The following is a 16,482-nucleotide window of genomic DNA, read 5'->3' on the forward strand; positions in this document are numbered from 1 at the left end:
GCTTCGGGACAGCTTACAATTTTACCACATCCTGGCCAGAAACCAGAATCGGAAGTCTATCGACTTTACCTCGTTTTTAACCAGTAAAGTCATCCATTACCTTACCGTCCAAATAAAAAAATTATTGGAACTGCAGGACTAAATATTTCCTTGACTTCTGAGCGCAAAAGCTTGCGATGTTTCATGAGGGCTCATCTTATAGCGCTGGTACTAATAATGACTTCTTCCAAATCTTGCTTTAGAGTGTAGTTTGCAGACATGTTCAACAACGTGATTTCTTGCTTATGTTGGAATTAGGGCCATCTCCCATATCGGCAACAAAAAAGAAACATAGTTGTCAAAACTTTCCTTCAAACTCGTTTTCTCATCAATGTGAAAGTAGAACAAAACCTTCAATACATCGCTAAATTATGGAAATTTAAAACTTTGAAAAGATCGCTTGGTTAAATGAACATTAACTGGAATTCAATTCCATATTAATGAATATTATTAAATTTATATAAATTTGTTTCACAAACAATAGGGTATGCTTTAAACTGAAATTAACATTTATTGTTGAATATGTTGCTAAACAATTATTGTGTTGAAAAGTAAACTTACCTAACTGCAGTATTCTTCGAATTTGTTCACCATACGTGTATACAAAATATTATGCGATAGGATAAATATTTACTAAAATCACACAAGTGTAGGTGACATGACCCGATAAATAAATGCATGCATTTACATTAATAGATTGAAGGATATGTATTTGGTCAAACAATCGAATAAAACTTGACCGAAACAAGTATTTTTGACTTTAAGAAACTGTTGAGCAAATTCTAAAAATTAATTTAATAAAGAAATATTTTGGCTACTGAGATGTTATATGACACATCATCAAATAGTGGGTTGGTGGAAAAGGAAAAACACAAATTTTTTTTTTTACATTATGGATGGGACCACTTTTAGCCTTTTTTTAATTTTTGTTTGGTGAAAAGATTCTTCAGATTTGAAAACAATCCCAAACTTGTCAATGATTTCATTATGTACACTTATGTTGAATATCAAAACTTCTTAGCAGGCGCTTATACGTGTACATTATGCAGGCGTTCCGAATTGTGAGCAAATCAATGAATGCCATCACATATAATACTAAATATATTTGAAACAGTATGCTTCAACTTGCTCATAACAATGAAACAGTATCGTTTCAACTTTACCCTAAGGAAAAGGGAAAATTATATGAAACTTTTTATATTGCTTAGCGTGTCTATCGCCTATCAATATAAAGAAGTGAAACTCCAGCTGCTGGAGCAGTATTGAATTCTCATTATAAACAATTAGTTGGTCTTTTATTTAAGGCTAGTGACCGATTGCCGAAACAGTACAAAACAGCACAATACAGCACAATACAAACCAGGACAAATGAGTTTCAACAACAGGTTTGTCATAGTCTTAATTCTCTTTAAAATATAATACATCCTCAACAAATATTGTTTTAATTAATGCTATGTGTTTTAAACCATGTACAGGCAATATATTGGTACTCATTTTCTTCCTTTAAACAACACGGGCTTCAGCATACATAACAAAGTGTCAATAAACGAATGAGATTACTGTTAATTAAAGTTACACATATTATTCTGGAGCTAAAGAAGTCATCGTTACTATCATTGATTTTCCAATTTGTGTAGATGTTCTTCAAAACCTTCAGACTTTAATACTAGAAAATAAATTAACGTTTTGAATGATGAATATAAATTTAAATAGATAGTATACACGATGTGAGACCTCATAAAAACCATAAATAAAAATACATTAATTATCTGATCAGACGCTGCGCTAAATCCGTCGTAAAATTTATGTAAGTAAGATGAATGAAGTAACCAAATATTTCCGTTCGTTCCACGTTTACTGTATTCATTGTCGCAATTATGTTTTCAAAAACATGTATATAATATGTTTGAGTCAAGCCATAAATGTGTGATGTTATCATGCAATCTTACTAATATCTTACGATCACGTCGTACTTCAAATGATCAGATACTTAAACACAAATTTGTCTCTACATGCATTTAAAATTGTGTTTGCAAATCTATTAAAGTGCATCGAATATAGAACATCTTCAGAATTGCATTAATAACAGCTAAAACACTATGCTCAAGTATCCTGTCTGCTATGTTCTGCAATTTTTGAATAAACGTCCTGGTGGAATGAAGCCATCTGTATGCACTTACATATCATTGAGTCCATCTAGGCAGCAATAAAAATGGTAATACAGATTTCTAACATCTTTTTAGTATGTCCGTCGCTAAAACCCAACATCTCAATGCCAAATATTCTTTACACACTTTTAGTCAAAGCTACGAAATGCGATACGGAAGATCAATGCGCTTATACTCGAACAACATTGTATACTTAAGAATAGAAGAATAATTAATATTGTTAAATCTGATATTAATAATAATGCATAGTTGCATTCGTTTAGGCAATGGCTGGCCTTTTCGTTCCAAGTGTTTTACATATTCCACTCCATGTATATGCATACACACAATTAAAAGGTTTTGAGTATATATATATATATATATATATATATATATGTTAAAGGAAACACTCACTTTCTTGTTCACGCGTGTTTATATTGTTTGCGTGTATTATTAGAACACCACACAGAAATGCATTGGTGTGCGTCAGTGAGTGTTAGAAAAAAGAACATCTAACAAAAAAGTAACATAGGTTTGAGTGTTGCTTGATTGTAAAGAATCATATAACCAAATATAAACAAAGTGACCGTCAGCTGAATTATCAGGAGAAAAAAATCTAAGTACACAAAGAATATTACAATAATTTTAGGAATAACTTCCAATATCAGAATTCTTCTAAAATAGGGAGTTTAGGTGAAGAAATATTATTCACATGAAATATTCATCTAAATAATCCGTATAAATTCAACATTGAAGAACAAATAACTAGTTCTGTGTTTCCTTTAAATTGTTTTGGAAGTTTGGTAAATCGTATCAAATAATATGTTTAAATTGCATGTATGTTAATTATTAATTATAGGAAATGTATAAAGCCTACGATTCACTTGACATAACATTTATGTGTTTGACTTCTGTAATTGGCAAGTATATGCAATTTGAAATGCAAGTGTTTAATTTTAATTTGTATCGCTTGACTTTTTAACGCTTTTGACTTCGTAACATTGTGAGTCGGTCTTATGTTAATAAGAGATTGAATGAATTGTGTTACACCTGTCGACTCACTTTGAGTTAATACGTTCTGATTTGTGTTTTCCGGCGTCTTTAGTTCTGCTTCTGTAACTTATAAAATAAAGCTATTGTTTACCGCCGGAAATGATTTGAAGAGTCACTTATGAAATAAAAAAATATAGGAAATGCGTTATGCGACCGATCTTATTTGATTTAAAATGAGAGAGTGAGTTTTTTTTCATTTCACATCTGACATTATAACTGAGTCGACATGAGATAAGAAATTATTCACAATTATTTGAAATGTTAAGAATTGTGTTAAAGTGGTAGACATTTTGAGTTTGGCTTCTGTCAGTAAGAAAAAATAGATCACATCCAGTGCGAGCCCTTCAATTTGAGTTGCAATATTTGAAAGAAGTAAACGCCGTCGAAACATTTAAGTTTAGCTTCAGTAAATACGCATACCGCTTGCATTTGTGTTTTTGTATAAGAATGAATACATTAATAACGAGAAATATGGGTAACGTTTTGAACAACAGAACAAATTTTTCAGAAAATAAATGCCGTTTTAATTTCGATTCCGTTTGAAATATCTTTTCTCAGATATAACTTATTATTGAAACTACTAATGAGTAGTTGCCAATCGAACGCAGAAAGACAAAGCAAGCAATTTAAAAGTATTTTCCTAACACAGACAAATATTATGTTCCCAGTGCGATTGTCCTCCTAAACGTTCAATATAATCATTCAAGTCTCGCTTCTTAATACAACACGCTCATGGAAAGTTAAATATTGTATAACACGTTTCTCAGCTCCCAAGGATCATATTCAATGCCTTGAACAATGATATAGGGCCTAATCATTATGTCTAACGCATCTGTGGTATTCCCCTGTGCACCAATAATGCGCTCATGACTACGAAGTTTGTACATTTTGATAACAGACATTGCATATTTTATTTATGAAGAAGACATTCTTATATAATTCTTCACAATGCGCTTATATTCGAAAATAAGATAAGAAAAAGCGATTTTCAGTACGTGCAAACAAACAAAGAGCTATCAAGTTGATGCCGCAAACATTCTTAGTAAATCAATGGCATACGGCATAAGTATAACAAAAAACAATTAAATATGTTTTATATGTTTAAATGCATCAAAAACATAGTAAGTCGAACGTTTAGTTGTGTATGAGATATCGAACGGTATTAATATTATTACACACGATTAACTCATCTCCAGGCTCACTTATGGACAACATCAGATTATATTGTTATTACAAGTACAAGCGAGGAATGGCAAACAAAATAAATTAATTGCATTCTGTTTTACATTTTGCTCTTTAATTTATATATTTAAATAAAAAATTGAACATATATGGTTTTCATTATTTCGACATACATACTTCAAACTAGTAATTCATATTTAATGTAAATTCGTGATTATTTTCCGTTGGGTTTATTTTGAGTTTCGAAGAAAACGCACAGTGTTTTGTATTGTTATCGGTTAAATGGTTTCAAAACGTTCAGCGTACAAAGAATTCTCATTTAGACAACTTGCATTTGTCAAATAAATCCTTAAACATATTTTGGGGATTGTTTTAAAATCATCAGACATAAAATGGCAACCGTATTGGTAAGATAATTTGTGGACACATTAACCGTGTTAATTAAAAATCAGGTTTGCAATTATCTAACTTACGACATGTAATTTTTACACACGAATTTCCAAATGATAAAACAAAAAGCCTTTTCAAACAACGGTTATCCGTTAAGAAAAAGACTTCGTTTTTGTTTGTTGTAATCATACTTATACATTAAAAGAAACAAATGATTTAGTAATAATGAGCAGTTTTAAGATTTCAAGTTTATGAACGGGCCTTGCATTACGTTCATTGTGAAGGAATAATAGCATTCGATAAAAAACGACCTTCAAATAACACAAAGCTGCTATTTATAAATGCACGTTGATGATACACGTTCGGTCTTTATCACCCTTTCGAACCAGTCAATGACCTCTCCACTAGTTTATATATCATGCCGTATTGTATGTATTTTTGTATCTCCTGATAATGTCCCTGAAGTTCAATTATTTTATTGACAAAGACACTCAACTATGTCAACAAATGATTTTTCTTACCATAAACTAACTTATTATCTCAGTATAGCATGAGCAAGCCCTTTAATTAAAAATATCTTGCGAACCAACAAACGCGATGCTAAAAGCAGCCTTTAAATATTTTTCCGCGAGAGGAGGGGGGGGGAGTAATTATTGGGTCTGCTCATTGTTAACAGAACACTTTTCTGAAAAAGAACACTCACTTCAAAATATGATTTTATTTTAAGTCGATACAATTTTTATTCGGATACGTTAACCTCTGTCCTGCAAAGTCGCGTACATGAGCAATAATATTAAATTTCATATCGGTAAAATAAACAACTCAAGAAACATAATAAAGAACGCAAGTTTAAACATCCACATGTATTAAATTGAAGGCAGAAAATATTACAAAATAGCACGTGCTTGTTTCGAACATGTGCGTCAAGTTATACATACTATACAAGTAAAGCTATATCCGATTATATAACCAACTCTTGTGTTTGTGTTCGATTGTTAACTATACATAATAATAATTTGCCTGCTGTATTATTTTTAGCTGTGTTTATACTAACATCATATTTGTGATGTGACACAATATAAGTGTCCAGTTCAATTTATTATTTTGCCGTTCGATGGAATATGCATGCAATATATTTGCTTTCTTCCATGAATAGCTTAATATATATCGTTTTAACTTATTTCTTGGTTATGTATGACTCCACGAACACAAAACAGAATGGCGTCGTCGAGTAGTCTTGTTAATTAGGCATAATACGCATGTCGATCTCGTTTACATACAATTGTTAAGATAATAATTCGAATGCACTGCGCACATTTTTGGGAATGCTCATTATTGTATCCTGTGTCACCAGGGCATAATAAATGCATAGAAAAAAAGCTGGATGCCTAGAAACTAGTAAAGAAAAAGTTCCTTACATTTATATTTCAACTCATTGGGCTATGAGACCATTACTTCCGACTTGATATTTTCAGACAAAGCACAGAACAAAGGCGCATTGAAAGTGACAAAAAATGATGCAAGCGATGTGGCAAACGTTGTGTAAGTTGACTGTTGATTTACAATAGATACTGCAATTGATTTCGCAACTAACCAAAACTTTATTACTTCTCACTGTTCTCAAGTGGACAATTGTCTAGTAAGTGTATGGCATACACTTGCAGTTTCCCATGAGACGAGTAGTGTGGTTTATGGTGGTTTGTGTATGTACTAAATATATCATGAAGACCCAATAGTCCTTAAAGCGTTTTGTCTATTTAATAAGATAACTACAAAACACAGTTTTTGGTCACAGAAACATAGCAATAACATACGTTTTAACCATTTTTATATATTTTGTAGAAGTTTGCGAGCTTCTCAATATTGCGTATTTGATTAAATACGTGATTATAGTAACCACAATATGCTGATGCACATTTTCTTTAATTTGTATGTGTGTGGTTCAAGAAAATAACGAAGCGCATGAAAATAACATCTTGACGTTCATGTTTATGCACACATGATGTTTGATTTCATTGATGGTGTAGCCAGACCAAATTGTAGAAGTTTAGTTTTTGAAACGTAGCACAACACAAAAGTTATTTTTAAATCTCCTCACTAACCAATTATGTATACATCCTTTACAAATGCAACATCATTTCCGAATTATTCCAATATGACCTGTGTTTATTATGCACTAACAATCCTTACGGAAAATTATTACCATTTTAATGCAATTGAAATCAGCTTTTGTAAATTAATTTACACCGTCGTAGAAATAACTTTTTGAAACCGGCAATGGTTTAAGCATTGCTTGTATGTTTTACGCATCTTCCAAGACCATCGATAAATTCTGACATTTATGAACGACAAAACAATCAAGGACCCAATACATTATGAAAATAATCATTGTCGCGCTTACTTTGATTTTGCATACACATATAGCACGAACTCTGGTACAACTTTGAACAATATTTGATAACACACTACATGTGCACATTACTAAGTAATAAGTTTTTTTTTGTAAATAGTGACTATGTATGCTATATATTCTATACAACTTATTTAACAATATATATAGAATTAGAGACACTAATACACCGAAACATTATTAACGCTATAGCCAGGGCCCTTGAACGGCGAATTTATAAAATATTGAACACACCATCATGATGCTAGCATCTGCAACATAATGTGCATTTACCTCATTTTTAATTATACTTATCATTTTTAGATTGCACTGCGCTTATCGAACAAACTTAACGTTGTTATTGCTTGTTGATTATGTATTTTGGTGTTGTTTTTGTGTGTGTTTCTTTCTCATGTTTTGCTTTTTAAGCATAATTTCTTTCTTTTTATGCTTAAGCAAATATCATGATCAATCATAATTGTTCCGTCAATTATTAAAAACCGAATATAATAGCTTTGCAATTGCACGTCCTGCTTCTACTAATACACGAAATGTATAGCTGTCAACTTCATATTGAAAAAGTAGTTTTAATTAAACAGTAATAATGATATAAGACATATTTTGAAACTTAAATATAATCACCCAATTCGAACTTATAAATGTAATGCAACTAACGAAAATTTTCCGCTCATGAATACGAAATATGTTGTCTGATAAATGACCAAAGAGTAAAGATTATTGATCATTCAAATTCGTATAATGTAAGGGGAGACGACTATTAAGACATGCCATTTTTCACAAAGTCTTTATTGACGTTCAACTTGAAATCGTATCAAGGTAATCAGCTTGTTTTTAACAAGCTTGTGAACAATGTATACGAATTTCTTATTCCTAAATACAAAATAATATAAGCACTGACAGTTCCAATCGCGATCGTGTACTTCCGGTGTGAGATATGTATATAGACAGGCCGAAACTATAACGCGCAAATGGAAGAGAAACCTTTTTTAAGAGTGCGATTCTTAATAGAAGACAAGGAACCATTTACGCATTTTGTAAACGTCAAGTTTTTCTATATTGAAACACCAACAGGTTCGATAGGACTTACTCATTAAAAGGCACCCTGAAATGCATACCGACCAGTATTTTGAAATCTGGACTGAACCAAAATGTTTTGTTAAATGAACGGCTGGTATAATTATAACCGAAACCGTAACCGTAACGATCACAACATATCACAAACTCATCTTGAACATACAATTGAAAATTATTCATCTAAAGCATTAATATAACAAGCCAGAATGCACCTGTAAATATTTCAAAAGAATGATAATTACAAAACAATAATAAAACATCAGAAAAATGGAACTGTTATTTCTTTTTCTTTTATTTTTTAAACGTTGATTATTACCAAACAAGAATAAAACATCAGAAAAATGGAACCGTTATTACTTTTATTGTATGCATATTCTTCATTATGACTGACAAATAACGCAGTATACGTTTTCCGCCTGATAAAACTGCTGGTCCATAAACAAGTCATCGAAAGGAATGTTCGTTATTCCGGCAACATATGAAAGAACGGTAATTAAACTCAAAGCTTGTATTATAGACAACTAACGTGTTATTGTCATGTAATAATTGTCTTGTCGTCAGTCATTGCAAAAATTAATTGTTCACGCATTATCATGCTTGTTAACTAAGCAGGTTAGCTTTAGCGAAACAAGTGTAAAATATAATCATCCTGAAGAGAGATGAATACCCGCGTATACCATTGAGTGTGTTAGTCCTTTTAACAAAACAATACATAATGAATGAAAACAATGGTTGTCTATTGAGGCTAAAACCGACGGAAATAACTATCATAAAACAAAATGTGTTTGTCGGTAATTACTGTTTGAACAAAACACACATTGAGTTTACAGAATGAGGGACAGCAACCGACACACTGTTTCGATTTGTTTTAATGATCATCGCGTCTTCTTTTATGATACATAACTAATTGGTTTGCGTGATTACAACTGTAAATGCTGATGTTTTATTATTCAATTCTGGAAAGAGCATCTTATTAAAAGCAAGTTCAAATAAGCCAATACTGGAGGTGGAAATAAACCATGCATAGTATTATTATCAGTGATATTAATTAAACTTTAATGAATATAAAATATATGTAACAAATTAGCAATGTTCTCGTGTGTAGTTCATTATATATTTTATCCCTTCGTTAATCAGTAATGTATTATCCGCATTGCATTTGTCTTAAGCATCTACTTATCATTTATTAAATGCAAGTGACCAATATAAAATGATAAATGGTCACCGCTTTTGAACAATCGGTGCAAAACATTTTGGATGGAATCAAACCGTTTTGTTTGCAAATATAACCTCACACGAAGCCAAGATTTAATTACGAAACACGCACATGTAAATACACATTTACCTCGTAGCTTGTTTTTCAAATTCAATAGCAATACAAGACTATCACGTTCGTTAAAATTGTGTCAATATTAAAACAGTAAATACTGTTGAACAATTGAACTGATAGTATCAATTATTTTAATAAGGCTCGTTAAGATGCATAGCCATTTTCCCTTAAGGTACACGAATGGCTAATTGATTGTTACAAAATAGCATCCGACGATGTGTATGGTATAGCATAAACGTGTTAAGCTTATAATAATCTTGATTGAGTTTCATTATCCCTTTTGTTTCAAAGAAAATGCGAAGCATTATCAAATAATTGTGAGACCTTTAATAACACACTCTAAAGGAAATTGCTAACCCCACAGCTAGAATTGGTCATCAACTGTTGAATTAGTCTGCCAATCAAGAGGAAAATGAACACCATAATAGCTTCATCGTACAAGACGAAACTACGTGTACAATGGTTGCAAATATGATATAACTATAAAATGATATAAATAACGTTTAAGGAGACTCACGTTGTACTTCGTAAGGTATATTATTATTAAATCCTAATGTAAACTCGAAAGGCTCCACATTGTGTTGAAAGGAAAAGTTAACCCTAATACTGCCGTATCATACGATAACTTTAAAAAAAGCATAAACAGTTTTCGGTTTCAAAGTATTTACTTCGATTCTTATTTCGACATTGTAGAGGATATGGTGTCAGTTATGTCTCGAGTTTGGTCAAAGCGATGACCACACATATTCTCAAAGACGCCGTGAACATGTTCAAAATTAAATCAGGAAACGAATTCAAAAACTTGAATAACAATAAAAAAAATAAAAAGGAAAAAAAAGAACTCACGAAATATTACATGGACAGAAAAACAATATTGAAAAACAATAGGCTTGCATTAAATTTCAGACAACAATATCGAGTGCAGTAATTTACAATACATATACAGCGAAATTGAACACACTGATGCAAGCTTGAACAAAGATGTAGTCATCGACTCGACATTGTCGATGTTAAGCATGGGATTAAAATGTGTTGACAAACTCGCAGAAGTTCACACTAGGTCAAAACTTAATCACTAAAGACAGACCGATAAACATTTAATGGGAAGTGTTTCAATAACACAAATAAATTAAGAGACTACCGCGGATGTCAATTACAGTTAATGTGTATTTTGATCTTCTTGTTCGATCTTTGATAACTTCTTAATATTAAGCAGGCAATCGGTAATAGCAAATACTTTAAGACACTTAATTTTTTAAGTTTGCTATACTTACACAGGTAAAAGTGTTTGTGCATTTCTAGGTATAGGAAGTCCTTTCCTAGGCTACATTATGTGCGGACCCGAAGTGTGCCCAAGCACTCCTACCTAATTAACGTACTAGACTCAATAACATTGGGACTCCTTTTGATTTACAGCTGCATTTCCAGCTATTTCGTTGTTACTAAAAGATTTAAAATGTTGGTGTAGTATTGTTTTGTGGGGCATCCGGATTACCCGAAAAAAAACTCATCTGTACGGTATGGTGACCACCGACCAAACTAACATGCTGCCGGGAACGGCCTTTGATCGCCTAGCTGTGAAGCGAGTGTTCCAACCAGTGCGCTAGACGGACAGACCAAACCGGCATACATACCAAATAACTATTGAGCAAGTTATGCCAAGTTTAACATTATTCTCATTGAATGAAGATACATACATATCAATGGAATAGCAACACCACAAACCCATATAGGGCAGAAAAACAACAGACATAATTAAATAAACTAAACACGTGATTTAAATGTGGTGTTTAGTATCGTGAGCTATAATAATCAAAGACATTAAAAATCAAACCTCAAAACATAAAAAATGGGAACGTAAAACTCCGGCTAGGAACGGTTAAAACGACAGAATGATTTTTATTTGGTTATAAATGTTTGTTAAACAATCTCATTCAATAATATTTTACCAGATCAATGCAGAATACATAGCTGTAACATCAAAGAAAGGTGTACCCGTTTAAGATCAATATGTCTGAAATGATTTAGGTTAATAGGCAATAATGCTTAACATTGAAACGCTTGTGAACTTCTTGAGTTCGGAGAACATGTTTTTGTTTTTCTGATAATTCATTGGAAATATATGTACGGTGTTCTTATTTCACACACATGATTAGCGACGACATACAGCTAGGGAAAATGCAGTGATACAAGACGATAAACGCTAATACACTCGCAAGTCGCAAATAAGCAAGATAGTATCCGGCAGTACTCATTAAAGTAAATGTTTTGTCTCCATCCCTGGTGGTAGTTAAATTTTGATTAGACAGACGTGCGTCATGTTGTTTTTGGCATACTAAATACCAGTTTGTTTTTATTGCAATCATTTTCTTAAACTCAATATGCAATGAATTATCCGGTAGACAACTCATTAAAGAGAATGTATTGCCTCTGCTCCTGGTGGTAGTTTATTTTGATCAGACAGACGTGCGTCAAATTGTTTGTGACGTACCTTATGCCAGTTCGTTTAAATAAAAACGTTTTCTTAAACTAATCAGCTGCCAAATATTTCTATATTGTGTAGCTTCAAATCGCGAACAAAACTACAAAGACATAATTTATAATGTAAATATATCCTACCCAGAAGGAACAAAAATTTGTGATTAAGTAAAGGGAATATTTATTAAAACAATTCCTGTAATATTGTGTATACACTAAAATTTTCACGGGTGTGTAAAATGTAAAACAAAGATTCTGCAATCTCAACAGTATGGGTAGACTATATAGATTTATATACAAAGTTTATGCAGCAGCATCGTAAGGCGTCCAAATAACGGTATTCGGAACAAAGTGTATTTTAATTTTACTGTCCTTAAAAACATCAGGCATTTATCGATTGAAAGATGATCGCATTGTCTTGTCAAAATTGTAATGCACAAATCCTAACAAACTATAACGTTCAATCAGTTTGCAATTTAATATATTTCTTGTGTTTTTGTTCTTTAAATTTATTAAATAGAATTAAAAATATATTTCTGCCTAATAGTATTTGGGTTTTTTGTCGTTACAAAATTGCTTATTCCACCCAGAGGTCGTCTCACAATCATATGAAGTACGATTTTGGCACGACAAAGTTATTATCATTATTATCACCATGAGGAGAATCGCGGTCTAATATCGTTTTTTTTAACTTAAATCTAAAACGAAATGTTTGTATTATAACAACTGATATGGGTAGCGGAAAAGATCGCTATGAATAAAATCAGGATGAACAGGGGCTTTTACAATAAGATTATGCTTTCAAAAGTTTTTCGTCCAAGTTTTTAATTGGAACATCTGCAAAATGCCTTTGACCATTTACATACAAGTTAACAAATTATAGTCAAAGTGCATCAGTACAATACAAGAAAACAGGCATAATTATGCACATGAATTTTCTATGTAAAGTATTCAAAAACATTTTAAAAAGTAAACGTATTGACAGCTTTGCAAGAAGAAACTTGTAATAAATAAACACTATATTGACGATTTCATACAATATGAATTAAAGAAGCAGCAAATAATTCTAATTTATCATCATTGCATAAGTAATTAATCTGGTAACATTGTTTATAACTGTAGTATTTCCACAATATAGTATATTTTTAAAGCTTGTATATACGATTTTGTCAAATATTTATGAATTTATATAAACTGTGTAAAAAACTTATTATATGTATATTTCAATATAAATTAAAATAAAAGTTGAGAAGAACATGTGTCGAAAAATGCGAAATAAGCCAGATATTTAATTCTGAAATTGAAAACGGCTGCACAGCCGAATTCGCCAGCATGTATACCATACATGTACGATGTGCATCTAAACTTAGTTTAACGGTTTATTTGAATTCCTGCAACGATATCTATTCATACGACACACGAACACTATCTCCGATCCTAATACAAAGACGAATGCTTCGGTTATTGTAGGAAAATATGTACGTCACTATCGGCTCGGGGCGCTTATTTGTCTTTTTATGAAATTCGGCTTTAATGTATAATTTTCTTGCCCATTTTGTGTTATTGTAACATATTTTATCAATATATTACAATTAAACACATATAAATAATCGTATATACCCGCTGTCAATGGAACTAAGTTTTGACAGTAAGATTGAATATGATATTTGGTTCGTATATCTTTATAAATGGAGCAAGAAAGAAAGAAGTGATATTCCGATTCAACATTGTTTGCGTTACATAGTTTACATTAACGTTCATCTCTAGGTATGTTATTATATCTACCAGTCTCTTTTTCTTATTTATAAGCGCTAAGTCTAAATCTGGATAACTGTTATTTACTTTTCCTATTATTAATGCAATCTAAAAAATTTCATAAGCGAATTCAGTCTTAAAAAGTCTGTAGTATTCTTATTTCGGTTGGTTATAAATTGTATCGTGCCAATTATGTATACACTGATATGTTATTATCTGGTTAATTTCATAGAAATAAGTATGCACCTTTAGTCTAAGGATAAGTACCCTATCACAAGAGTTGGCATCCATGAGGAATTATTTACCTTACTGAACATTTTACAAGACATTTTACAAGACCGCCTTATCAGCATTAAGCAATGCAAACACTGTATGTATTTCATGACAGCGTGAGTAATCATAGAATATCATATTTACTAAAAATGCAGCATGGCGTACACTTGTTTATCGTTCTAACTTACCCATTGGAAGCGTTAGTTTTGTCTGCATGCTTATATTTACCGTTCTTGGATAAACGCTTTGTTTTAAAAACAATTAAACTTTCGCTAACTGCACCAGTATTTGGAGAGAGTCGCAAAATGCAAGGCGTATCAATAAATGTGATTCACTATCGGCTTTTCGCCTTAGATTTGGCAAACGTGCATTATTTGTAATTCAAAGAAGATGAATTTGTGCTTGCATGTATATATGTACTTTACACGGACTGGTACCATATGGTAACCGTAAGGTATGACATTATGCATTTAAATTTACTGTTAATAAAATGTAATAATGTCCTATCAACAAACAATATACAAACACATTAATATATATTGACAGTTTCGAATTAGAAAAATTAAAACAAATCACACACATTTTATAACTTAAGGCCTTATTCTGCTGAAAGGTGATGGCAATTTCAAAATTGAAATGTTTGACTCCTTATTAGTTCTATAGTTAATCCTTTTCATTTTAAAAGTAGTTCATGGCTTTTGTTCTTAAATTTTTTTAATAAAAGTATAAATATTTTTTTCGAATAGAAGTTGATGTGTTCCATTGCATGTGTGCTCATTCTACATATAAATCATATCAAAATCATAACACGAACGAACTTTTGACTGAAATCATTTAAAAGTATTATTATGTACAGCACTATGAGAAAAAGCGCAGTCTCATTTCATTTTTTTAAACTAAACTTATAAACATAGCAATTGTATGGTAAGGGTTCATATTAGGAGGCGAGAACATCAGCATATATCGTAACATGATTATTTTACAATAAGACTATGCTTTACTATTAATAATATACCATAAGGTTAAGTGCCCTATCGCTAAATTTTTCGTCCATAAGGTAATTATTTACATTACATTAGAATAACATAGCCTGTATCTTCAGCATGACGTCATACAATTATTTGAAGTAATTTCGCCATTGTTTGTAATCATAGAATATTATATTTCCTAAAATGCAGTATATTATTGTTTATCGTCCAACCTCCATATTTAAAGCATTATGTTTGTCTCCATGCTCAATCATATCATTCTCATATAACATTTTTGTTTTAGAATGTAAACAATTTCACAAACTACTTCAACGACACAAATTGTAAGAGTGTCAACGCTTATAAAATAGTCTGATTCACTATCGGATATGTATTGCAATCCCTTAATAAACGTCTTGGTGTAATGAACCTATCTGTATGCTTTGTCCCAGACTTTAGTCGATGTAGCCAGTAATCAATATGTTAATACAAATATATCGCATTTTTTATTATGTTCCTTGCTTACAACTGTCATTCATATGTAGTGTTATGCGAACACATACATCGGGCGCAAAATTCAAAATGTGATAAAGCACGTCTACGCATGTTTTTGCTTACCGAATCTTCAGACTTTAAGAATAATGAATACTTTTGATCATGTTCATTAATTAAGCAAGTGTATTTTTCTTAGCAATATATACATTGCAGGCCTCGACACTAACTTGTTTTTCAACTAGCCCATTTGGGCTAGTAAATGCAGAACCTACTAGCCCTGACCAATCTTTCATGTGCCCTGACACAAATATTATCAAGACATTTATATTTATCATTCAACTTGTATTTTTGTGTGCGTGGAGATGCACAATTTTGATTCAATCATTCTTATAAGCTTGCGTTACAACTGTGTAAGTGATTTTAAATCTCGCAAAATAGCATGTAACTGTAGTCGTACAATTGTACAGGATTAAATCCCTTTAAGTTGTATACTAAAAGCCGGAATTGACCTTTGATATTAGTTTTGCAAATTGAATTGCGTAAAAAATATTGTCAAAACACTTCTTTTCGATTAAACAAATTAAAGTTATTGAAAATTTATAAATAATTAATAATTTTTATATAACTTTTTGTTAATGTCTAGTTTGATATCATACCTTAATCGATCCCACACCATCCTTGGCGATCCCGGCTTTAAGTTTAAAACGTATATTTATCGAGAAAACGCGTCACTTCGAGGAAACCAATCAAAAACCGTATCAAGCGTAATTCCGTTTAAACATATGTAGCTGTTTTCTCGATTAAAATACGTTCCAAATCTTTTTCGAGAAATGATCCGTAAAAAGCGATTGTTGTCTCCGACTTCACTCTGGGATTTAATTGTCATCT

The sequence above is a fragment of the Dreissena polymorpha genome, chromosome 5 (genome assembly GCF_020536995.1).
Source record: "Dreissena polymorpha isolate Duluth1 chromosome 5, UMN_Dpol_1.0, whole genome shotgun sequence".
NCBI classification, from domain to species: domain Eukaryota; kingdom Metazoa; phylum Mollusca; class Bivalvia; order Myida; family Dreissenidae; genus Dreissena; species Dreissena polymorpha.